The 27,954-nt window shown below is 36.1% G+C and overlaps 1 pseudogene; it reads left to right on the plus strand.

Annotated features, from left to right (window-relative positions):
• The first annotated feature begins 7,373 nt into the window (after positions 1–7,373).
• On the plus strand, positions 7,374–27,268 carry LOC148789437 (uncharacterized; annotated as a pseudogene).
• The last annotated feature ends 686 nt before the right edge of the window (positions 27,269–27,954 follow it).

Here is a 27,954-nt window from a genome sequence, read left to right on the forward strand (position 1 = left end):
TACTGTACTACCATGTTATTTATGAAACTTACATTTACCAAAAAAAAAAAGACTGGATCGCATGCTGATCAATGATAGATGGATGGCTTAGTTCCCGACATCATATTATTCTTCTCTCACAGCACGCACTTCAGACCACTCTCCAATGGTGTTATGTTGGGATATACAACAACAACTAGGAGGTATGTTTCGATTCTATAATTACCTCGCCCTATCTCCAGAATTTACTCCCAGTGTACAGCAGGTATGGCAACATAACATAATAGGGACACCTATGTATGCCGTAACAAGAAAACTTAAAGCACTTAAACCGATGTTTAGAGAGCAGAGGAGGAAAAAGGGGACTTATCACACAATGTACAACTGGCAAAAGGGTTTCTTGAGATGGCGCAAGTACTTGTTAGTTCAAACAGGCAGGATGAACTATTCCTACAGTTGGAACACTGGTTCCGGGTAGTACTAGCTAAAGCAGCTAAACTTGAACAGATTATGTTTCAACAGATATAAAAAATGCAGTGGATGAAGGGGGGTGACCAGTGCTCCCAGGTGTTCTTTCGTAAGATTGCTCAAAGGAGATCGGCGAGGAGAATCTTACAAATCAATGATGATCATGGAGCCACTCACACAGATCCAGGAGCAGTAATTAATGAGTTTGTCATGTACTACCAAAATTTACTTGGTGGGGAATGACGAATAGACATGATAGATCTTCGATTCCTGCGACCATGGGCTAGACATATATTGAGTGAAGATGATGTCAACTCCTTAGTCTTGCCGTTTACTCATACGGAAGTCAAGCAGACGATTTTTGACATTGTTGAAGATAAGGCACTTGGGCCGAACGGGTATTCATCGGGCTTCTTCAAAGCTGCAAGGCCTATAGTAGGGCAGGAGGTGTCTTCGGCAGTATTGGATTTCTTTAATACGGGCCGAATTCTGAAGCAGATAAATACTACACTTTTGGCGCTCATACCAAAGGTACATTCCCCTATGAATGTTGGTGATTTTCGTCCTATATCTTGCTGCAATGTACTGTACAAGATTATTGCCAAGCTCCTTGTCCAACGGTTGAGTGTGATACTAGACAAACTTATTAGTCCGTGCCAAGCAGCGTTTGTGTCCGGACGAAGCATAGGAGACAATATTATGTTGGCGCAGGAACTATTTACGGGATATAACCAGACCCATCTACCACCCCGATGTGCTTTAAAAGTGGACATTCGGAAGGCATATGATACGGTGGAGTGGAATTTCCTGATTGCTGTGATGGAGTTATTTGGGTTCCCTCATACATTCGTGAAATGGATTGAGGAGTGTGTCACAACACCCTCATTTTCTGTTGGGCTTAATGGGAAACCTCAGGGCTTCTTTACGGGGGCCAGAGGGCTTCGGTAGGGTGATCCTCTATCACCATACTTATTTGTGCTTGTGATGGAAGTCCTACAATTGGGTTTCATACAGTTAATTGACCAGGATGAATTATTTTCCTTTCATTGGAAGTGTGATGCAGCAAGGATTTTTCAGCCGGGATTTGCTGATGATTTATTTTTTTGGGTAAATGTAAGTTTAATTAAAAAAAGAGGTAAAAAGTACAACAATCAAGTGGTTACCCCCCCAACAGACCAAGGGATACGCCAAAGTCTATAGAGTGCACATGTACTAATAGAACTGGAAAGATTAATACTAATTATCCTCTGTCTAACGTCTTCTATGATGCAAGTAGCTAATACAGTTTCCGGCCGATGGGTGTGCTCAAACCGTCTCAAGTTCCTCTCTCGCCATATATGGTATATGCATGCACCAAGTAATGCTCGATAAGCAACATTAAAAATATGCTTCCCTCTCCACTTCCTCGATGCCCATTCCACGTCTCTTGTCCACTCACGGTTGGGCCAAGCAAATTGAATATGTTGTCGTATAGCTGCAAGGCATCCTCTGCTAAATCGACATCGAAAGAACATGTGAGTGTGTGTCTCCGCTGTACCCTCGTCACAGAGAATACATCCCCCTAGATGAGTCATCCATGGTTTATCAGTTGTCGGTAGCTTCTCCTGAATTGCTAACCAAAGAATGAAGTTATGTCGGGGAATCTTCAAAGAACCCAAAAGTAGTGAAGACCATCCTACTTTCAGTCCAGGTGGACAGAAAAGTCTGTATAGGGATTGTGTAGTGGGTCGTTCCTCTGAAAACCGCCAGTTGATCCTGTCATCCCCTCTATGAATCTGGGGTAACATGTAAATGATCTCCATACATTCCAAATCAGTAATGAAAGGCCACTGCCATTGCCCCTCATTAATGACTACTTGTAGTTTGGCGGATTCATCAAGTCCTAAGAGGCTCGGTCCTCGTGGGAATCTAGCAATAAGTGGGCCCAAGTGGTGCCACAGGTCCTTCCACAAGTAGAATGACCTCCCCTCTCCAATAAGAAACTCCGTCATAGGTAGAATAGAGCTGCGAAGTCGGAGCAGTTTTCGCCATCCCCATGATCCTCCCTTCTCATTAATTGTCCAAATTGAAGTGTTGTGCAATCGTGTTTGCTTCAACCACTCAACCCATATAGATGTTCGGTCACATCTAATAACATCACATAACTTCTTTGCTATTAAGGAACGGTTAAGGATACTGATATCCTTAATTTCTTAATCTCGTTCTTTAATTGGTTTACACACATCCTTCCACGCTACCTTAGCGTATCCCGACGTAGAAGTGCCTTTCCAAAGAAAAGTTCTGTGGCGTTTCTCAATTTGTTTAATAATAGCCTTCGGTAAGATTAATGCAGACACCCAATAAATGCTCATTGCTGAAAGTACAGATTTAATGATTTGTATACGTCCAGCATACGATAATGAAATTCCTTCCCAGCCATTAATGCGAGCATCAATTTTCAATAAAAGTGGCTGACAATCGGATATAGATAATCTAGAAGACAGTAGAGGGAGGCCCAAGTACCTCATTGGTAGTTGGCCTCCTGGAAGCTCACAATTGTTAAAATCTGATCCTTCCAATCTTGTGCTGATCGAGAGATAATGACATGGCTTTTTTGAACATTCAATCGAAGTCCCGACCATTCTGCAAATCGGTCCAACCCCCTCTTGAGGATCCTGAATGAGTTCAAGTCAGCTCTACAGAAAAGCAGGAGATCGTCTGCGAATCCCAACTGAAAGACTTTGGCCGGCTCACATTTACAGTGATAAGAGAATTACAAATCCTGCTCAATAAGTTGCAATAATCCCAAATGCAAGACTTCCATAGCGAGAATAAAAAGATAGGGAGATAGAGGGTCTCCCTGTCTTAGTCCACGTGCTCCTGCAAAGAAACCGTGAGGGTTTCCATTAAGACCAATCGAAAATGCTGCCGTCGTTACACACTCCTCAATCCACCTGGGGAACGTTTGGGTGAATCCAAATAATTGTAGGACCGCAAGTAGAAAATCCCACTCTACAGTATCATATGCCTTCCTGATATCGACTTTCAGGGTACAACGAGGTGGGAGACTCACCTGGTTGTATCCCATGAGCAGTTCCTGTGCCAACAAAATATTGTCCCAATGCTACGCCCTGGGATAAACGCTCCCTGACAGGGACTAATTATCTTGTCCAGAACCACACTCAACTGTTGGACAAGTAATTTCGCAATAATTTTGTATATCATATTACAACACAAAATTGGCCTAAAATCACCAACAGTCATAGGAGTGTGTACCTTTGGGATTAGTGCCAAAAGTGTGGAGTTGAGTTGTTTGAGTAGTTTACCGTAATAAAGAATTCCAGTACCGCCTTTCTAACTTCCTGTCCCACCACTGGCCAGGCTGCTTTAAAGAATCCTGATGAATATCCATCAGGTCCCGGGGCCTTGTCCTCTGCATTGTCAAATACTGCTTGCTTCACATCATCCGGTCTAAACGCCAATATAAGATGGTCAGCCTCCTCATTAGAAAAAATATGTCTTGCCCACGGTCTGCGAAAGCCAATATCTAACGTTATCTGTCGTCTGTTACCGCCCAAGAGATTTTAATAGTAACAGACAAATTCATTGATAATCTCTTCTGGTTCAGTGTGGATGGTCCCGTTGTCATCCTTTATCTGCAGTATCCTCCTTGCCACCCTTCTCTGGGCTATTTTACGAAAGAAAATTCAGGAGCATTGGTCACCCCCCTTCATCCACTGCATCTTGGCTCGCTGTTGCAGCATGATTTGTTCCAGTTTTGCCGCTTTTGCATAAACCAGGCGACAGCAGTGTTCTAATTGTAGAAAGGCCTCATACTGTCTATCTGAGCTCACCAGTTGTTGTGCCTCATCTAGAAAACCTTTAGCTAATTCAACGTTTAGAGTCAAATCCCCCTTCTTCCTCCTTTGTTCCCTGAAGACCGGCTTCAATGCTTTAAGTTTACGTGTTACCGCCAACATAGGAACATAAGTTTACGGCTTCAATGCTAGATATTCTACACACTGGGGATAAATTCAGGTGAGTGTGTTAGGTAGTTGTCAAATCGAAACATACCTCCAGTTTGACTTTGCTTGTCCCCATGCAGTACAAGCGACGAGTGGTCAGAAGACTGCGGTATAAGGCAATGATAACATGAGGAAGGGAACCTCGCAAGCCATCTATCATTAATAAGAATTCGATCCAATCTCTTCCATAGACTCCGCGAGTTCATGCTGCAGTTGTGCCAAGTATACCATTCCCCCTGCATAGGCACTGATATTAACCCGACCTCCTAAATACCAGCATTGAATTCTTCCATGACCAGAAGCTCCACACACCTCATTCATTTCTCGGACCGCGTTGAAATCCCCCCCCCGCACCAGCCAGGGCTCATCCGAATACTCTCGAGCTAATGTTTCCAAGTTATTCCATAAACTTCTGCGATCAATCATCTCAGAGGCACCATAAACAATAGTGATTAAGAGGGATTCACTATTTGCCCTATGAGTGACACGACAGTGCATAAATTGATTCCTCAAATCCTGAATATGAACATCCACAACATTATCATCTCCCGTTACCCAAATACGGTTACCCACAGTTGTATAGTCAACAAACCATTTCCAATGAGGCAGCAAAAACGACTGAATATGCATGACGTTGTTAATACGAACACGAGTTTCTAAGATGCCCATAAAATCTAACTTGTATTCCGAGATAAGGTCCTTTAATGCAAGCTGATGGTCTCTCTTATTCAGCCCCCCGACATTCTACACCGCGAGATTCAACATGGATCACTACTAGAGGGGTTGTATGTGTTAGGACCCCTAGTATTCTCTTCTGCATCGTTCAGTGAATTCAGAGCATCAAAAGGATTAAAAATAACTACTTCCTTACCCTTCTCCTTCTGCAATGAGATGTAACGTTTATTCTGTTTTGTACCTTCATCTGCTCTCGCTTTATCCTCCGCCACAACCACGGTCTTATGTTTCTTCTCTCTCTCCTCGGGGGCTGGTGGAGGGAGGACATTGGCTTTTGGTACATACACTTTCACCGGAGGCTTTGTCTGTTTCTGAGGTTTGGTCAACGAACACTCCTTCTCCGAGTGACCCAACGTCATGCATCCTGTACATTTAGGGGGAAGCCATTCATACTCGATATCAACCTTGCATGGGGTTTCCCCGCCATCTTCATCTGGCGTCATTATGATAACATCAATTTCTGAGTAACATCAGTCATCACGCATACACGAGCGAAGTCCAGTCTCGTGCATGCCCTCGTTATCGCATCAGGGTATAGAGGCTTACCCACATCGCTAGCCACAATACTCAATCCTTCCATTGTCCAGAATTCCAATGGAAGGTGTCGCAGTTTTATCCAGACAGGCACTTGTGTATGCTTCAACTTTCTCATAGCCATACCCGGTTCCCACTTTTGCAATACAATTGATTGTCCCTGAAACAGCCATGGCCCCCCTTATATGACCTCCTCCATATCAATTTCCATTTTAAATTGGAAGAAAAAGAAGCCATTAGCAGTTGCTATGACCTCTCGTAGCGCCGGCCAAATCGAATGGGCAAACTCCATTAAGTGGTGATAGTACGGCCGCTTACCCATAAAGTATCCCACTGCCGTAGATTTCCATCGTTTGGATCCGTTACGCACAGTATCTAGTGAAGGACGAACTACAACCTCCCCATTTTGCTTCGTTGGGGCAATGAAAGATAGTGTTTTCAGGGACGAATTGTTGAATGTGTCAGCAATTTTATCATTAACAATCCCATTAGAACCAGTGTGAAGCGGAATGTTCCCAATAAACAAGTGAAAGGGTGTCTATTTTTTCCCCAGGTTGCTGTTTTTTCCCCCATAAAACTGATGATGTTAGCTCTAAGATTGCTGACATCAGCCCTAGCATCATGGATGACATCAGCCCTAGTAGGGCAATGTCAGGCGCCCTCTCATCCACATCACCGTCCTTGTCACCCACTTCCGCCGCCACTTCAGCTCCAGCCGTATCCACATGACATCATCGATCGCCGGGAAAGTTACCGGCATTCACCAACACGCCGGAAAAATGCGCAAGGGGACCCAGGAGCTGCAAAAGTGTTCGCAACAACATTCCGACCACCGGCACTCATTGGACGACCAGAAAGTCCTCCATTTCCGCCCATCTCCGACGAAGAATCGCAACCAATCGCCGCCCTGGGGAGTTGAAGCTTTGCAGACGTCTCACCTCCATTTCCCGAGGGAGAAGGCAGCGCCTGGCCTTGAGAATTTCTCCGATCACCGGTCGCTCTTGCCCGCGCGCCACCATTGGCGTTTCACACAGACTTCTGCCGTCTCCAAAGCGCGATTTCCATCGGATTTTTAGGTCGTTCAAAGCAGCCATGGAAGCGTCATCGCCCTGGTCAATAACCCGATTGGCAAGTTTCAAAAATTCATCCAGATTGAACGAGGAGGAAGACGATTCGCCATGGTCGACTTTCAAGCTCGCGCCGCCTCCAAATTCCAGATCTGCAGTCGCGGTTTCAGCTCCCGGTTTCCCTCCTTTCGCCATCGACAGCCCTTCTACGCCCATGCAAACCCTTGGCCTACCCTCAGCCGGCAGAAAGACGGCATTTTCAGCCGGCACCGAGAGACCCGACCCTTCATCTTCTCCATCACGCACAGCTCGGTTTCGCAAAACATGTCCATGGCCGTCCTTCTTCCGCCTACCATTCACTGTTCCGTCACTCTCGCCGTCAACCAGAGCCTCGCCGGCGGTGTCCACTTCGCCGGCCGGAAGTGAGGAAGATGAAGTATTAGTATGTGAATTTTTAGAGAGGGAATTTTTAGAGAGAGAATTTTTTTTTGGGTCCATTAGTTTTTGCTGATGATTTGTTGCTATTCTGCCGTGCCGATATGAACTCTATTGGAGTCTTTAAGACAGGATTAGATCGCTTTGCTGAATGGTCAGGGCTCAGGCTGAATGTGCAGAAAAGCCACCTTATTATCTCACGTTCAGCACAAGAATGAGAGGAGATGCTGGAAGTACTCGGGTTTCAAGAGGGAGTCCTACCGATGAGGTATTTGGGGCTACCTCTCTTATCTTCTCGATAACAATTGCTGATTGTAACCCATTATTGTTGAAAATTGATAAACGCATTGCGGGTTGGGAGGGTATGGCTCTTTCTTATGTTAGTAGGGTGCAGATTATTAAATCTGTACTCTTGTCGCTGAATTTATATTGGTCATCGGCGTTCATCCTGCCAAAGAAAGTTACTAACGAAATTGAGAAGAGACTGCAAACTTTCTTGTGGAAGGGGACAACAAACAGTGGTTATGCGAAGGTAGCGTGGAAAGATCTACGCCGACCGGAAGATGAGGGAGGACTAGGATTCAAAGATATTGCTATCTTGAATCGCGCGAGAAAGAAACTCTGTGATATCATCAGGTGTGATAGGACCTCAATTTGGGTTGAATGGCTTTACCAGGGTCGATTACGAGACACCTCCATTTGGACGATTAGGGAGAATAGAGGCTCATGGGGTTGGCGGAAAATTCTATGTCTACGGGTTTTTTTTTGTTTTGGGTAATGTAATTTTTATTAAGTAAAAATGGTACAGTACAACAAAGTGATCATCAGGTGGTTTCTCCCTTGACAGGCCAAGGGATACGCCATAGTCTATACAAAGCTCGTGTACTGACAGAACTAGCTAATGAAATACTAATGATCCGCTGCCTGACATCATCAACTATCAATAACGCCATGGTGCTCGGAGTCCTCTCAATGTGCTCAAAACGTCTCAAGTTTCTCTCCCTCCAAATGTGGTAAACAGAAGATGCTAATAGTGCTTGATAAGCTATGTTAACGATGTGCTTACCCCTCCATCTGCGAGAAGCCCACTCAATGTCGTTCGCCCAGTCTCTATTGGGCCAATGAAATCGTACCTTTCTCCGAATTGCTGTGAGACACTGTCGGCTAAATCTGCACTGGAAGAAAAGGTGTGAATGTGTCTCTATTTCCCCTTCTTTACAAAGTATGCAATCGCCAAAGTGAGATAACCATGGTTTGTCTGTCGTAGGCAGCTTCCCAAGAATAGCAAGCCATAGGATGAATGAGTGGCGTGGAATCTTTAGCGAGCCCGAAAGTAGTGAAGCCCAACCTACTTTTGGCTCAGGGGGATCAAATACTCGGTAGAGGGCCTGGGTAGTAGGCAGCCCTCCGTCACATCTCCACACCACCCGATCCTCACCTCCAGAAATAATCGGTAGGTTATGAGTGATCTCCAAACATTCGAAGTCCGTGATAGGAGGCCATTGCCGCTCTCCTGCTGAGATCACCGAGCTGAGTTTTGCTGATTTTTCAATTCCAAGATGGTGTGGAGCACGAGGGAATCGTTCGATAAGTGGTCCCAAGTGATGCCACGGGTCCTGCCAAATATAGAATCTTTCACTATTTCCAATCTGGTAGTCCACGATAGAGCGAAGAAATGGTCGGAGTCTGAGCATTTTTTGCCATCCCCAAGAACCTCCATGCTCACTGACAGTCCAAATCGATGTGTTCCGTAACCGGTCTTCGTAAAGCCACTGAACCCAGATGGATGTCCTATCGCACCGAATAACATCACATAATTTCTTGCTCATTAGTGCGCGATTCAAGGTAGAGATGTCCTTGAATCCAAGTCCTCCCTCGTCCGCTGATCGACGCACATCTTTCCAGGCTACCTTGGCGTAGCCAAATAGATGTCGTACCCTTCCATAGAAAACTCCGCAGTCTCTTCTCAATTTCTTTAATGACTTTCTTAGGTAATATGAACGCAGATGCCCAATATAAACTCATTGCCGATAGTACGAATTTGATGATTTGTACTCGCCCAGCATATGATAGCGACATCCCTTCCCATCCAGTAATACATGCATCTATTTTTGAAATAAGTGGTTGACAGTCAGAGATAGACAGTCTAGAAGAGAGTAAGGGTAGTCCTAGATACCTCATTAGAATGTGTCCCTCCTGGAAACCCAAAATATCCAACATCTGATCTTTTAATTCTTGAGCTGAACGGGAGATGATTAAGTGGCTTTTATGAACATTCAGCCGAAGACCCGACAACTCCGCAAATCTATCCAATCCCTCCTTAAATACTCTGATGGAGTCACCGTCAGCTCTACAGAAGAGAAGGAGATCCTCTGCAAATCCCAACTGGAAAATCTTGGAATTCTCACACTTCCAATGATAAGTGAATTGCATGTCCTGTTCAATTCGTTGCAGGAATCCCAGATGTAAAACTTCCATAACAAGTACAAATAGATAAGGAGATAGTGGGTCTCCCTGTCGTAGTCCTCTCGCTCCAGTAAAGAACCTATGAGGTTTGCCATTGAGCCCAATCGAAAATGATGTCGTGGATACACACTCCTCAATCCACCTTGTGAACGTTCTATGAACAAAATCCACTAACTCAGTCGTCATGCCTTCTAAGGAGATTGGATTGCCATCCATTGGCAACGAGGAAGTCGTCGGCGAAACCAGAGTTCGCATCTTCTTTTCCTCATGAAAGCCCTGCAGTTTTTCCTTACCCGCGCCGTTGCCGAAGTTCTGCCCTCCGCTCGCCGGCCCGCCATCGTCAGCCGTCTCATCCCCAACGTCGGCCAAAGTATCAGTCCCACAAACTCCATCATCGACCGTGCTAGAGTCCATCCTATTTCAGTAACTGCTTCTTCAGAAATGCAAAATACATGAGTTTAGACCTGCATTTGGCTCAAGTTTCGTGTAATTATGAGAACGTTCAAAATTTAGCTTTTTTGCACGGCTTTATTAAAGCAGATTCGATTCCCGTTTACACTAACTTGTAGTTATTATTACGCTTTAAAAATTTACAACACAAACGCATGGGTGTAGACCAACGTTTGGGTCATGTTTCGTCGAATTCTAAGAACGTTCAAAATTTAGCTCTTTTGCACGGTTTTATTAAAGCAAGTTATTTTTCCTTTTTACACTAACTTGTAGTTATTATTACGCTTATCAAATTTACCACACAAATGCATGGGTCTAGATCTACGTTTGGATCAAGTTTCATGGAATTCTGATAACGTTAAAAATTAAGTTGTTTTGCACAGTTTTTTTAAAGCAAGTTCGTTTCCATTATACACTAACTTGTATTTATTATTACGCTTTGCAAATTTACAAGACAAATGCATTGGTGTAGACCAACGTTTGGGTCAAGTTTACTCGAATTCTAAGAACGTTCAAAATTTAGTTGTTTCGCACGGTTTATTAAAGCAAGTTCTTTTTGCTTTTACACTAACTTGTTGTTATTATTACGCTTAGAAAATTTACTACAAAAATGCATGGGTCTAGACCTACGTTTGGGTCAAGTTTCATAGAATTCTGAGAACGTTCAAATTTTAGTTGTTTTGCTCGATTTTATTAAAGCAAGTTCATTTCCCTTTTACACTAACTTGTAGTTATTATTACGCTTAGCAAATTTACCAAACAAATGCATGAGTTTAGACCTAGGTTTGGGTCATGTTTCGTGGAATTTTGAGAACGTTCAAAATTAAGCTGTTTTGCACGGTTTTATTAAAGCAAGTTCGTTTCCCTTTTACACTAACTTGTAGTTATTATTATGCTTAGCAAATTTACCACACAAATGCATGGGACTAGACCTACGTTTGGTTCAAGTTTCGTGGAATTGTGATAACATTCAAAATTTAGTTGTTTTACATGGTTTTATTAAAACAAGTTTGTTTCCCTTATACACTAACTTGTATTTATTATTACGCTTTGCAAATTTACAACACAAATGCATGGGTGTAGACAAGCGTTTGCTACAAATTTTGTCGAATTCTAAGAACGTTCAAAATTTAGCTATTTTGCACGATTTTATTAAAGCAACTTCTTTTTCCTTTTACACTGACTTGTTGTTATTATTACGCTTATCAAATTTACCACACAAATGCATGGGTCTAGACCTACATTTGGGTCAAGTTTCGTGTAATTCTGAGAACGTTCAAAATTTAGCTGTTTTGCTCGGTTTTATTAAAGCATGTTCTTTTTCCTTTTACACTAACTTTAGTTATAATTACTCTTTGGAAATTTACCACACAAATGCATGAGTTTAGAGCTACTCTTGGGTCAAGTTTCGTGGAATTCTGAGAACGTTCAAAATTAAACTATTTTGCACGGTTTTATTAAAGCAAGTTCGTTTCCCGTTTACACTAACTTGTAGTTATTGTTATGCTTAGCAAATTTACCACACAAGTACATGGTTCTAGACCAAAGTTTGGGTCAAGTTTTGTGGAATTCTATGAACGTTCAATATTTAGCTGTTTTGCACGGTTTATTAAAACAAGTTCATTTCCATTTTTACACTAACTTGTAGTTATTATTACGCTTGGCAAATTTACCACCCAAATGCATGGGTCTAGACCTACGTTTGGGTCATGTTTCGTGGAATTCTGAGAACGTTCAAAATTTAGCTGTTTTGCTCGGTTTTATTAAAGCAAATTCGTTTCCCTTTTACACTAACTTGCAGTTATTAAAATTATTTGCAAACTTACCACACAAATGCATGAGTTTAGACTTACATTTGGGTCAAGTTTCGTCGAATTCTGAGAACGTTCAAAATTTAGTTTTTTTGCATGGCTTTATTAAAGCAGATTTGATTCCCGTTTACACTAACTTGTAGTTATTAATACGCTTTGCAAATTTACAACACAAACGCATGGGTGTAGACCAACGTTTGGGTCATGTTTCGTCGAATTCTAAGAACGTTCAAAATTTAGCTGTTTTGCAGGGTTTTATTAAAGCAAGTTATTTTTCCTTTTTACACTAACTTGTAGTTATTATACGCTTATCAAATTTACCACACAAATGTATGGGTCTAGATCTACGTTTGGGTCAAGTTTCATGGAATTCTGATAACGTTAAAAATTAAGTTGTTTTGCATAGTTTTTTTTTTGGTAAATGTAAGTTTCATTCAGTAAAATAAAATAGTAGTACAGTACAACAGTGTGGTTATCAACTAGTTTCTCACTCGATAGGCCAAGGGATACGCCACAATCTATATAAAGCTCGTTTACTGACTGATCTAGGTAGAGAGATACTAAGGATCCGTTGCGTGATATCCTCAACAATCAATAAAGCCATGGTGCTAGGTGTCCTCTCGGTGTGCTTGAATCTTCTCAAGTTTCTCTCCCTCCAAATATGGTAAACATATGATGCTAATAGTGCTCGATAAGATATGTTAACAATGTGTTTACCTCTCCATTTTTGGGAAGCCCATTCAATATCCGTTATCCAATCTCTATTGGGCCAAGAATATCGTACCATTCTCCGGATTGCTGTGAGACACTGTCGAATAAATCTGCACTGAAAGAATAAGTGGCCATGTGTCTCTATCCCTCCCTCATTACATAGAATACATGGGCCAAGGTGCGCTAACCATGATTTGTCCGTCGTAGCCAATTTGCCTAGAATAGCAAGCCACAGGATGAACAAATGACGTGGAATCTTCAGTGATCCCGAAAGTAGTGAAGAGCAGCCTACTTTCGGTCCTGGGGATCAAAAAGCCTATATAGAGCCTGGGTTGTAGGTTTTTCCTAAACAAATCTCCAAATAATTCGATCCTCCCCTCCATGGATTGTGGGTAAACCATGTGTGATCTCCAGACACTCAAAATCTGTGTGATAGGAGGCCACTGCCACTCTCCTTCACTAATAACTGTACTCAATCTGGCTGATTCCTCCATTCTGAGTAGTCTCGGTCCCCGTGGGAATGTGACACTGAGCGGTCCGAGATAATGCCACGGGTCCTGCAAAAATATCAAACACAACAAGGTGATCTATCTCAAGTAGTCCCCACACTTTTACATTCTCTTTATACAAACAAAACGTGATTTGCATTCAAACTGACAACGAGGAGAAAACTACATGCTGGCCCGACTTGACAGAATATAACTTTAGGACCTAGTTTTCGACAAGTAGACACCTCAAAGTCTATTCCTGAATAAAAATGTCAGCAAAGGAATGAGTTTGTCACTCACTAAGTAAATAACCAGCCCTATCTACATATGTATATCAAATATAGCGCCAAACAAGATAAGTAGGACCCATGCATAGAATATAGTCAATTTAATTCTAACATAATCAGTTTTATTACACCACATAGCTATTTCACAATAAGACAATCATAAACTTTTCTTTTTCATAGTTTGCTTACCAGAAGGTGATATCGTGTTTTTTCCGTCAACTCAATCTAACCATTATATAAATTCAAGTGAAATCCCCTTCACAGCCGCTCATCAATCTTATTTCGCATCATTGCTCTTTATCGCATCATAGCTTTTTTCATATCGCATCAAAACTCTTTTCATTCATTTCTTTCTCATTCCATGTACACAATATCGTCAATCAAATTAAATCATTCACCACTCACATATTTTCATATGAATCAACGTCAGCATGAATCACAAATTTATATAACAGCAATACCACAAATAAAGAAAACATATATAGATAATACAAATTATTTATTATCTCGCCCTTACAACGCTTTTATGTACTCAATCGATAATTGTCAGTCTTTTCACCTTATCCCATATCCTATAATGATTTATACCACATACAATTAATATATCGAAAATATCATAATTTTTTAAAATATAATATTAAATATTATTTACACAATTCCTAATAATTCTTTAATATTTCATTTCTATCGAAATATAAATCGTCGTTCTAGTTCTTCTTAATAACTAGACACTCTAGGCTTCATAAAAATATTTATAACTTATCAAGTAATTCATAGGAATTCATTTAAGCAAACCCCTTGTATATTTATAATTATCATTTTTAATAACATTCCTAAATTAGGTTACATTAAAAACCTTATTTTTCCTCTTTAATAACATAATATTTCTTTAATATAATTTCTGAAATATTTCTATGAATTTTCTATCAATTTCTCGGTATTATATAATTTAATTAAACAATAATACATAGAATTGCATATTTGGTTAATAATTTCGATGAAATTGTATAAATTAGCTATAGTAATATTCAAATCTAATAAGTTTAATGATGTAATCAACCAACGATATAATTTTTATATCCGATTTGATATTCAATACGACATTATTTTAAATAGCTAAATTCATAAAATATTTCAGTTAAATAATACATCGCTCATATAATTAATATTTAATAAATCAACTAATTAAATAATATAATTATATAAATTAATATATATTAAAATTACAATTTTGATACCTCTGTTTCTTTTTCTTTTTCGGCCAAAGAATTGCAATTTTCACAATTGTGTTGTGTTGTGTGTTGTGCAGTGCGTGTTGTATGTGTGTGTGGGTGTATAAAAGAAAAGAGAAAGAGAGTGAGGCGGCCCACTCTCAACTGACTTTTCCCCAAATACCCATTACGTCCTTCCTAATTTTCTTAATTAATATAAGTTATCCCCAAATATTATAATGAACTCCAATTTAATCCGTTCAAATTTTATTATTTTTCAATTATGACCTATAATTTATTTACTAATCACTAAGTTTCATAAAGATTTATCAATTACTCCTATATTTGGGGTGTCACAAGTAACATTTGCTTCAAGCAATGCCACTGATTTTCAGGAAGCGGTTTGGAACCAGTAGGTCGGTTTCAAACAAAATTTGATTATGCAACAAGCAGGCATGAAATCAATTCTGAATAGATATTGCACCCACATTCCCGGTACTGTTGCTAAAGTATAAGGTTGGATGCATGAAAAGTAGAAAATATTTTTTTCAGCATTTGTTCATCCGTCACATCTTCTCCACATAACCTCAATTTTGATACAATTCGAAACATCTCAAAATTATATTCAGCAATTGTTTTGAAATCCTGCAGTCGCAATTGTATCCACTTATATCTTGCACGTGGTAAGATTATAATTTTTTTATGGTCAAATCGATCCTTTAAACCTTTCTAGAGTTGAAATGGGCTTACTGTTAAATATTGAGACTTTAGGCTCTCATCAAGATGATGACGAAGCAAAATCATTGTTTTAGCACAGTCTTACTCAGAAGCACTAGTATTTTTATTTATTATTTCTCTCAGTTTGCCACTTGTCAAATGTAGTTCGGTATCAAGAACCAATGTAGATAGTTTTTTCCAGAAACATCAAGAGCAACGAAATCTAATTTTGTAAGATTGGCCATTAAACTACAACAAGTTAATATGCACTTTTAGTATAATATTCAACATATACATATACATATAATATAAAGTAAAAATAACATAAAACATTACTAACATTACGTAACATATAAGTTACCATGTAATTAATTTGAATTATTATGGCATGCATTCATGAAATTAAATATATTCAAGTTTGGCTTAAATCTTATAATCTTACAAATAACAATTAAATGGTATTCATGTCAAAGTCATTTTTTTAACAAATAAATTTTATTGCCTATAGATATACTAGCAAAACATGCAAAATACTTACATAGGCATATGAAAGAAACTATGTAGGTAAAGTAAGTCAATTAAATTAACTTCAAGTTAGTCATACTTTAATAACAATAGCTATACTATGATATCAAAAACAAAAAAAAAAATAACGAATCAATTAAGTAAATGAAGAAGCGTCGGGCTTCTTGATCAAGCCATTATGTCAAAACACTTCGGTGGTGAGAAAATCAAATATTATACTTATCAATGCTTCAGGGTTCATATTGCAAATAATTGGTAGAAAATATTTCACCTACTACTGGAGAAGATTTTAACTCATTACTTACTTCAGAAAGCAATGAAATTTTATAAAACACATCCACTTTAGGGGATGAAATCAAAGAATTCTATGCCTACTTTTGGAGGCAATATAAAAACTAATAGAATTTTTTTTTTATTTATATATGTCCACTTCAGGAGACATTAAAATATATAGAATATAATTACTCATATTGTATTATTAAACAATCAAGATAAAAGTAACTATGATACTATAGAGGTAAACAAATACGAATAAAAATTATACTAGAAAAATCAATATTTACCTTGATTCAGCGTAACGTCGTGCTGATAATATATTATAAACTTAGAGAAATTTTAAGTTTATTGGCATATCACTCCTAATAGAATATAAAGATAACATATTCTTCCAAATCACTTTCTTATTCTCTCAAAACTTATTTTACAAATAAAATACATGATGGTATAGACCACCAAAATTGTGGTTTACAAAATACACCATAACTATTATATTTACAAAGCATCATGGGGGATATAAAAGGGTATAATATATGGGCATTACAAAGGAATATAAAGAGGTGTATGCATTCATATATACATGTATATATAATATAAATTTATTTTTTAAATTATAATTATTTGTATAGAACTAATACAAATAACCTCAAATGTAAACAAATTCAAATTAAAAATAATAATATTAACTTACATATAAAATTAGAAAGTTAATTTATCCACTCATCTTTATTTCTATTAAAAATTAAACATAAATTTATTTGACTTTTACACTTTCTTTTTAAAAGAAATTTTATGGCCATATTTTTTCCCTAGCAGTTAATTTAGTAGCAATTATGTTTTTATAATCATCTAAATAATTTATGAATTTAACATTAACAATGATATTATGTTTTTGTGTTTATGAAGATAAACTATTCGAATAAAATGATATTAAAAATGAGCACATTACCTTCCTATAAAAAAAATTTAGCAATTTATTCCCTTGTACTTTTTAACATGAAACAATTTACCTCCTTATATAGGGAGTAAATTGCTCCATTTTTAAAAATTATAGAGAAATAAATTGTTATATTTTAAAAAATATAGGGAGATAAATCGCTATTTATTTTTTCATAAGCGGATAATTTGCTCATTTGCGATGCCACATGGGTTGCTTGCATTTTTCCCATAAAAAAAATAATCAGTAACTAACCACTTAATAATTATGAAATAGTATCAACTAATATCTACAATATAAATAGGGAGATATATATTAGCATATTTGGCCACAATCATAGGAGATCTAGAAGGCAGCTCAAGGAAATAGCTAGGTGACCGTTAAATTTAAACTTTAATTCGTTATAAAATGACAAAAAAAAGGAACAACTAATTTATCCACCTATTTTCTTATTTTCTAAGGTCAACATTTTATATTCTAACCCTAACAAAAGATGAAATAGTGTAAATAGAGAATTTTTGAAGGTAATAATACAAATGTAATATGTCTATATTAGAATGTAAGTGATTTTAATAACTTATTGGATCATACAAATGTTCTGATTGTTCGACTAAACAAAATAAATTCTCTAAGATTTCTGTTTACAAACCAATCAATTCAACAAAATTATTATTTTTTTTCTTTGAGGGAAAGTATCATAATAATATTAATTAAGAAACAATCAAATGGTGTTGGGGAATGAGCCACTAAACTTATTTGTTCTAGCAACAATCAAGCACAAAGAGGAAGCAAACTAAGTGACCAAATTTCAGTAATTGAAGGACCAAATGCGGAACCATTAATCAGAGAGGTTCTTGGATTCGGTTGAACAGTCTCCTTCTAAAGTGATTCTCCGCCAACTTGATACCTACCTTCTCGACCCGCCAAGACTTCAGCGTGTTCAAGGGCGACCATCTTCTGCACACTGTGTCAGACTCAAGCAACAGAAGTGGTCGTTCTGTCACGAGCAATGACTCCAAGTCCTGCCTCTCGCCCTTTGTCAAATAATTCGCTTTAATATAGTTTGGATCGTTTTCCTCTAGCATCATGGTGAATTTGCATGAGGCCTGCAGCATAATTTCAGTAAAATGGATCTCATGTTCATCCCTTTTTTTAAAAACCCTTTGTAAAATGGTTTCAATATGCTTGTGGAATGAGATATCACCCTCATTGGAGAGGGCCCAAACTTGGCAAGCAAATGGAAATTAATGCACCAGAGCATTCGCTATATCCTCAGAAGGATTATGCACCGTTGGAAGGTGGATGAAAAATCTGGAATTCTACGCACCAAATTGCCTCCAGTGGGGAGAACGTTATAACATGCGTTCCAAGCAAACGATTGGAGTTTGCTACAAACCGGGAAAACTCCACATGAAGGAGACGTGGACATGCTGAATGACTAGCCAAGTTAGAAATAAGCTCGCAGCCAAGAGGGAAAGGGGTTTATGTGAACCAGAATACAATTTGACACCACAATTCAATATAAAATCCAATTTCATTAATTAATCGAAGCATATTGTCATTTAACAAGAAAACCTATTAAAAAGAAATCATAAACAGACAACGGTCTCCCTATTCATTTCTAGCCTAATGGCTTTTTGTTAAAACAAAATCATTATATATATATATATGTCTAAAAATTGATAATTTGATAGTAAATAGAAAAAGTATGTAATTCAGCATTTATGTTTTTATATTAGTAAGTAGAAGTAAAACAGACATTATATATGTCAAAAATTAGGGAAAAGTATTATTTTAGTCCGCTAAGTATGATTAATTTTAATTTTAGTCCGATGACTATGTCCATTGTTGTTTAGGTCCAGTAACTTACAAAATTGCTTACTTTTAGTCCTCTGGCAGATTTTCAGACGATTTACCCCTATTGAGTGCATATGGATTAAAACTGTCTTTCAAAAGTTGCATAGGGGTAAAATTGTCTAAAAATCTGCCAAATGACTAAAAGTAAGCAATTTCGTAAGTTACTGGACCTAAACAAAAATGGATATAGTTATCGGACTAAAATTAAAATTAGGCATATTTAGCGGACTAAAATAATACTTTTTCCCAAAAATTAATTGCCCATTACATTTTGATTTCGGAATGAGAGGTGCAAGAGAGGCAAATTGTCTCATTTTAATTTAAAAGTTTAGGAAGACGGGTTGCTCTTTCATTTTGTTTAGTCAGGGTTTCTGCCCATTATATTTTTATGGGAGAAAATTGTATTTAACCTAAAAAATTATACAATAAATGATAATTATAGTAAATAAACTAACAGTGGGTACAATACGATGATTGTGTAATAAAAAAACAATAATTATGTGTTTGTTTAAAACCAAATAGTAAGTACATACTTTTTTATTATAAACCTCAATAAATAAACTCACATTAATTAATAGTACTCGAAACACACTCGATATATATTCATAATAATGATATATATATATATATAATTTTATATACTTGTGAATAAATAAGTATATTTACGATATTTTTATAAATAAATATTTTGTCACCAAAATTAATTACTATTAAGGGTCACATCTTTAATAAATAGTATAGATAAATAAACTACAACTGAAAGTCCGTAACAAAATTAAAATCATGTTACATATACAGTAGGTGGAGGACTCACCTGGAGCTCTAATCCTGAAGAACTACTAGAAGCTTTAATTTTTATTTCCTCTGGGGGGCCATTATTCTTCGTATCGGCTTTCTTGCGATCAACTTTTTCTTGTACCTGAAGTTATTTATTACTTCCAACTCATTATTAATGTTTAAAAATCAAATATGGTTGACATTGGGTCTGACCAATTGGATCGAATTAAAAATACTGACAAACTCAAATCATACTATATAAATTAGAGTGACTTCTGCCGTTGTTGCTTTAGAGAGACAGCAGTAGTTGACTCTTTTCTGAACTAACAAAGATAGCAACCGCTGCCTCAGTATAAAATAAATACAAGTACAAGAATGTCAGGAGAAAAAGTTTGGGGAAAAGTGGAAAGAATGAGAAGAAAAATCCAACTTGTTTTGAAATTTCTTTTACATGGATCAGATATAGCCCAACCAAATAATCGCAAAACAAGTGTGATTGATCACTTTTCTTGAATGGTACACCAATCATATAGTAAATGTATTGCACTTATAACCAAACAAAAAAAATTTCTTGTTTTGGCATCTTTTTCTTTAGTTTGAGTTTTTGCATTTCTTAAAAAAATAATAGTTAAGTTGACCAGTTTGCGCTAGTACACACGACAGTCGGATTTTGATCAGTCCATCCCGATTTTGACTGTAATGATTTTAATATGAACCCCTACTCGTTCAAGGATCGACTGCTGATCGAATCGACCGGTTTAAATGTGGGTCTCCTAATGTTTCTTATTAATTAAGTACAAAATATGAATAATATTTCATCAGATCTAAAATAAATATTCTTTTAGAATGTTAAAAATGAAATTCTATTTTTAGAATTTAAAATTTTATATAAATTGTATATTTCACATTAGTACCTCTCATTTATACTATTATAATATTAAATAAAACTCGTTAAAACATTTTATGACTTTTTGTTATGTTTAATTTCAATGGTTAAAAAGTAAAAAGTCATAACGCGTTTAACATTGGTTCACAGCTATTAACCGTTTTTTTGTAAACGAGATCAAAATATTAGTTACAACTAAAAATCATTACAAATATTTTAGTCAGTAAAACCATGACAAAAGCTAATTAACCATAGTTAAAACTTTATTTTTCACATCGATTTTTGGTTGATCATGTAAATAGTATCTATTAGCCATAATTTTTAGAGTTAATTATACTTTGACCTCTTTTAAAAGTATAAAATTAAACTTTCTCCCAAAAGAGTTTCAAAATTACATTTACACCCCTCTGAAAATTTGTTATTAATACCTGATCCACTTTTGTTAGAATTTGGACAAAAAATGCTGATGTTAGCAAAAAGTATTACATAAATGTTTTTAACTTTACCCCTCATTTAACATTCCCTTGTAATAATTTTATACTTATAAGGAAAAAATACATTGATATTAACCCCACTCCACATATATATATATGTATATTATATTTATCATTTTATAAGTATAAAAATATATATGAAAATATTAAATAACAGGCAAAATTAAAAATTTATATAATTTCTTTTGTTTGTGATAGTACTTTTCGTCCTAACTCTAACAGAAGGACGCCATGTGAAAAGAAAGAATTTTTAGAGGAGGTGTAAGTATAACTTCAAAGTATTTTTGAGAAAAAGTGTAATATTACATTTTCAAAGGAAGTCTAAGTACAATTAACTCTATTTTTCAAAACTCTTCTTTTCTTATGACAATTGAAAACTTTTAAAAGTATAAAAAACCTAAACGTGTCCAGAGTGTGTTCAACATCATGCTTTTTATTTTTTTTTTTTTTTTTGTGGACATACGGATGCTGTGGTTCGAGTCGTGTTAGTGTCCACTATTGTACATAGCGGATAATCTACTAAAGGGGTGATTTCAGACGTTTATTTTAAGTATTTACTAGCTTATTTTGAAAAGAGTATTTTTGTTTTTACAGTTTATATTTTTGAACTACATAAACTAAATTGGATGTAAGCCAGAAATGATAAACAATTTAGTACCAACTTGTGCAGATTGTTTGTCAAATTGTATGCATTAAATTATGTTTTGAAACACTCTAACAAACTTACAATTTTCTCTATAATACAATAAAATAGAAGTTATTGAAAACAACCCTTTAACTAAAAAGTTTAGGATGAAATTACTAAAAATTGAATAGATGGTCATAATAATTTAACTACTTTGGATGAATAGAAATTAATATTTTGTACCTTTTAAAATAAATAATTATGTATATTTTTTAAGTTCAATTTGGTTAAGAATTCATATGTAAGACAGGCTTATTTAATGTTTTATCTTGATATTTTTTATGTTGCATATTTAAAATTTATGAGAAATTGAAATGTATCTTAAATATATACGTATTATATAGAACCATGTCTAATTTGAGTCGCAGATTGTCAGTTACCTCGCATTCTCAGAAAGGTTCAGGACCTGAGAAAAGACAGCATATCGTTAGGCTTACTAGGAGGTCCCTAACTACGATCCTTCGATATCTAAGTCAGTGAAGATATTCCAGATAGAGGAAACGATCTTAATGCGAACTCAAAGCGATCTAATCTGGATTTTTAGTGTAAAAAATGTACTGAAGACGGTGTATTTATAATGTCTAGGTGGGTCCACTTGCCTGTCCAAAGATCCATTTGCGTTATGCCACGTGTCGTCATCCTAACTCACGTGATGTCACGTGAATCGACAGCCTCCAGTAGCGGGTCTTTTAGGTCGAGTTGAAGGTCCCAACCCATGAAGGGGCACGGATCTTCGGGTTATACCTGTAAATAATGCCTGGTTTTAGGGCATTTTCATCATTTTTAATTGTAATTCTCTTAATCCCCATCATTACTCCCCCACTTCTTCTTAGTGTGTGAAAACCAATAAGAGAAGTTGAACAATCATTTAATCTAAGCCCTTGGATCTATCTGTCATCCTTCTCATCCGACGGTCCATTTTGGCATGCCTTTCCATATTCCACTGGCTATAAATACACTATCATTTAACTTGTTCTTACCCTTTCCTTGCCGCGACCTGCTAATATTTCACTCACCTATCTCTAGGTGTCTTTCGCGATCTCCTTTCCCTATTTTATTACGTCTTCTAATTCTAATTCGAGCTCGGTGGCTAGCTCCAACTTCAATTCTTCTGGGTGGACCACGACCTCGCACCAGCCCATCGCTCATAAAGGTCCTTCCATTGTTCCTCTAATTAGGGTAGAAAACAACCTAAAGATTGTAGATACAAACCCAAAATACCTTAGAACAATGTGTAGCTATGATATCTAAGGATCCACGAACAGGTATTGTAAGTTCTTTAAACATGTCCAGTAATGTGATTAGGGAGAAGTATTACATTCCCAATGATTTTGAGATAATTCTTCTGTGTTCTTTAGACAGAATGCATTGCCCTCCTAAGGGTTTTTGCCCACTTTCAATTGTTCATCTCAAAGCGGGCCTTTGCTTTCCTACTTGAAAGTTCCTTGGTCTGACTTTGTTGTTGTAGCTTTACATCATGAGACTTTTGTAGTGTAAGATTTTTGCAAATGCTCTATCCTTTGTTTCTTCAATTATTGCGAGGTCGGAATGTATTGCTTGACGATTGCCTTCAAGTTCATATTGCGCGACCCTCACCATTTCTTCTCCAATTTATGCAATTATCAAACTAGGCAAAATGGCGTTTCTCCAGTCGCAGTCCTTGGCGTAGTCCTGTATGCTTATAACACCCATGTAACTATTCGCACCTTCTAAGTTGTTTTAAGGTGTTGCAACAAAATTCTATTAATGACCTCTGTCTGCCAATTCGCCTGCGGATTTTCTTTTGCCGTGAATTTGTGTTGGATCTTCAATTCCTTGCACTATTCCATTATTTTCTTGCCTTGAAATTGAGTTTCATTGTCCATGATCAACACTCTAGATATTCCGAATCTAACGTTTAACCATGATATAAATAGTCATATTGATCACAGCCATGCAACGGTTGTTGGCTGTAGTTTTTGTGAGGGTAACTAAAATTTTTTTCATGGCTAAAAACCATAACAAATATTTTTATTATAGCTTTTACCTATAGCAAATAATTTTTTCATAATGAAAAAGCTAATTTTTGCATCAATTGCGTCTAACTGTGGTTAATAATAATTATTTACTGTAGTTTTTAATTATAGTCATTAAAATTGTAGCTAATAATAATTTATTTTTAATGATTTTTCATGTTTACGTAAAAAAAAAAAAGAAGAATACTTACAATAAAACATCTGAATTCATTTGTCACACAACCTCGTTTGTTTTGTTTTCATTCTCAATTTATAGTTTAGTATTTTAAATTAGTTTTTATTTTGTATTGGATTTTGTATGATGTATGAAAATATTGTTTCAATTTATATTATTGTAAAAGAATTTTAATGTGAAAAGATGTGAACAATGAAAATGTGTTTGGAGAAGAATCTGTCGTGAAAGTCTTTTTACCAAAGTACATGAAATAATACTTAGATTATGATATTTAATGATAATTTTTTATATAAATAGACGTGATAATTTTCTTTTAAAGTTTTATCCTAGGCGACGTCACTCACTTATTGACCCACTGTCATTGCCCGGATCCAAGCAGATAGGCGATGGCGAACACCGTCGCCCAGGCTGGCGGCGACATGTGACAGCCAACAACGAGATGGAGGTGAGGCGGAAAAAAAATCAAAAGGAGAAAAGACATACTAAATAATTTATATTAAATATTATAATTTTTAAAATTGAATACAATTTTTTGATATAACCTATGAATAAATATATTATTAATTAGAAGATAAAACAAAATAATGATATAAGATTTAATTGAGAGTTTAGAAAAAATATTTTGTGAATAATATGAATTAATCTACCCTTATCTTATATCATAACAATCTATTAAGAAATTAAGTACAAATCCAGTGAAATATAAGATGAACCAATGTAGGAAAGTTTAGCAATGAGAATATATGCAACACTATCGAGCTGATTACTAACTTTTAATAAGGACATATTTTCTTGTTCTTCAAGAACAATGTCATTTGTATAATTTACGCACTTTAATTTTTTTGAATATATTTTGCATCACTATAAGACTTAGGCTAGACATTATCCCAAATATATCCCCAAATCAAACAGGCTGTAAGGTCATGTTTGTGCAGGCTTCAAGAATATCACCTCGTGAAAAATGTAGTATTTGTTTTCTATTATATATAAGAATGCATACACCTCTTCATATTCATTTTTAATACCCATTATGTTATACACCCTTTTGTATCCCCCATTATAATTTGTAATTAAAATAGTTATGATGCATTTTGTAACCACAATTTTGGTGGTCCATAAATACCACCATGTATTTCATTTGTAAAATGATTTTTTGAGTGAATAAGAAAGTTGGTTGGAGAAATACATATATTATTTCTTTATATTCTATTAAGAGTGATAGGCCAATAAACTTAAAATTTCTCTAAGTTTATAACACGTTATCAGCACGACGTTACGTTACGATCGATTAAGGTAAAATGTTAATTTTATTAATATAATTTTTATTCTTTGTTCGTTTACCTCTGCAATATCATAGTTACTTTTATTCTTGAATATTTCATAATAAAATATGAGTAATTATATTATATATTTCAATGTCTCCTGAAGTAGACATATATCTATATATATAAATTCTTGATTTCATCCCCTGAAGTGGATGTGATATTGCCTCCAGATGTAGGCATATAATTCTTGATTTTATCCCCTGAAGTGGATGTGATATTGCCTCCAAAAGCAGGCATATAATTCTTGATTTTATCCCCTGAAGTAGATATGTTCTATAAAATTTCATTGCTTCCTAAAGTAAGTAATGAGTTAAAATCATCTCCAGTAGTAGGTGAAATATTTTGTACCAATTATGTGCAATATCATCCCTAAAGCGATGATAAGTATATGTTTAATTTCTCACCACCTGAAGTGTTTTGAGATAATGGCTTGATCAAGAAGCCCGATGCTTCTTCGTTTATTTATTTGATTTGTGATAATTTTTTCGGTAACATAGTATAGCTATTGTTATATGACTAACTTGAAGTTAATTTTATTAACTTTGCCCACATAGTTTTCTTTCATATGCCCATGTATGTATTTTGCATGTTTTGCTAATATATTTATGTGCAACAAAATTTATTTGTTAAGAAAATGATTTTGGCATGAATACCATTTAATTGCTATTTGTAACATTATAAGATTTAAGCCAAACTTAAATATATTTAATTCCATGTATGCATGCGATAATAATTCATACTAATTACATGGTAACTTATACGTAACTTAATGTTAGTAATGTTTCATGTCATTTTTACTTTATATCATGTGTAATACATATTATTTTACTTTTATGTATATGTTGAATATTATGCTAAAGTGCATATTAACTTGTTGTAGCTTAATGGCCAATCTCACAAAATTGATTTCGTTGCTCTTGATGTTTCTGGAAAAAACTACCTATCATGGATTCTTGATGCCGAATTACATTTGGCATGTAGCAAACTGGGAGAAACAATAAAAGAAAATACTATTGCTTCTGAACAAGACTGTGCTAAAGCAATAATTTTGCTTCGTCATCATCTCCATGAGAGCCTGAAGTCTCAATATTTAACAGTCAAAAGTCCTTTTCAACTCTGGAAGAGTTTAAAGGATCAATTTGACCATCAAAAGACTGTAATCTTAGCACGTGCAAGATATGAGTGGATACAATTGCGACATCAAGATTTCAAAATGATTGCTGAATATAATTCTGAAATATTTCGAATTGTACCAAAGTGGAGGTTATGTGGAGAAGATGTGACGGATGAACAAATATTGGAAAAAATCATTTTTCTACTTTTCATGCATCCAACCTTGTACTCCAGCAGCAGTACAGGGAACGTGGGTTTAAAACCTATTCAGAGTTGATTTCATGCATGCTTGTTGCAGAAGAAAATAATTAGCTTTTGATGAATAACCATAACACCCGACCCACTGGTTCCAAGCCACTTCCTGAAATTTCAGCGGTATTGCCTGAAGCAAATGCTACTTCTTCACGAAAGGCGCGTGGTCGTTACCATTGCTCACCACGGGGCCATTCTTATGGTCGTGGTCGTGGTCGTGGTCGTAGTCGCAGTAACGGTCGTGGTAATACATAGATTAATCTCAATATTCAGAAAAACAATGGGAACAAGGCAAAGAATCAACAAGAGAAAACTATAAATGAAGATCTTTGCTACAGATGTCAGATGTCTGGGCATTGGTCCTGTACCTGTCGTACGGCACAACATCTGGTCAAATTATACCAGGCTTCTGTAAAAGCGAAGGGTAAAGAAGTTGAGACTAATCTTGTTGAGGTTGGAATCTTAGACAGTACCCACATGGATGCGTCAGATTTTTTTCAATTTTTTGAAAATGATAACAAAAATCTCGCAGAGCTGCCCTTACAGTTTGGTGAAATTATTGAGGATTTCGACATGCTTGTTGATTAGATTTATCCCAAATGTTATTAGTATGTTTTCAGTATTTAGTTATGTTTACTTTTATTTGTAGGGTATTTCTTTTTATCTAGTAATGCTTTTATATTTTACGAATGAAGTTTTTCTTTTACTTATTATATGTCTATTTCATTTATATAGAATAGATCAAGCCATTTCAAATCTCAATGACGAGGAACATTGTCTTGTTGATAGTGCCACTACGCATACAATTTTGAGAAAGAAGAAATTTTTCTCAAGTTTGTTAATGATAAGAACAAATGTGAGTACTATTTCAGGAGTTAGTAATCTTATTAAAAGCTCCGGAAGAGCTACTATCTTGTTACCTGAAGGAACAAGATTACATATCAATAATGCCTTATATTCTAGTAAATCACAAAGGAACTTATTGAGTTTCAAGGATATTCGACACAATGGTTTTCATATTGAAAACATAAATGAAAATGGTATCGAATATCTATACCTTACAACATATAAAACTGGCCAGAAGCAAGTTTTAGAAAGAATGAGAACATATACTTCTGGCTTATATGGCACATTGATAAACTCTGTTGAAACACATAGTATCACTAACCCGAAGTTAGTTGATCAAAGTATTTTTACTTTGTGGCATGATAGACTTGGCCACCCAGGTAAAACAATGATGTATAGGATCATTGAAAATTCACGTGGACACCCAC

This window comes from Sesamum indicum, linkage group LG1 (genome assembly GCF_026168435.1).
Source record: "Sesamum indicum cultivar Baizhima isolate 11 linkage group LG1, ASM2616843v1, whole genome shotgun sequence".
NCBI lineage: Eukaryota > Viridiplantae > Streptophyta > Magnoliopsida > Lamiales > Pedaliaceae > Sesamum > Sesamum indicum.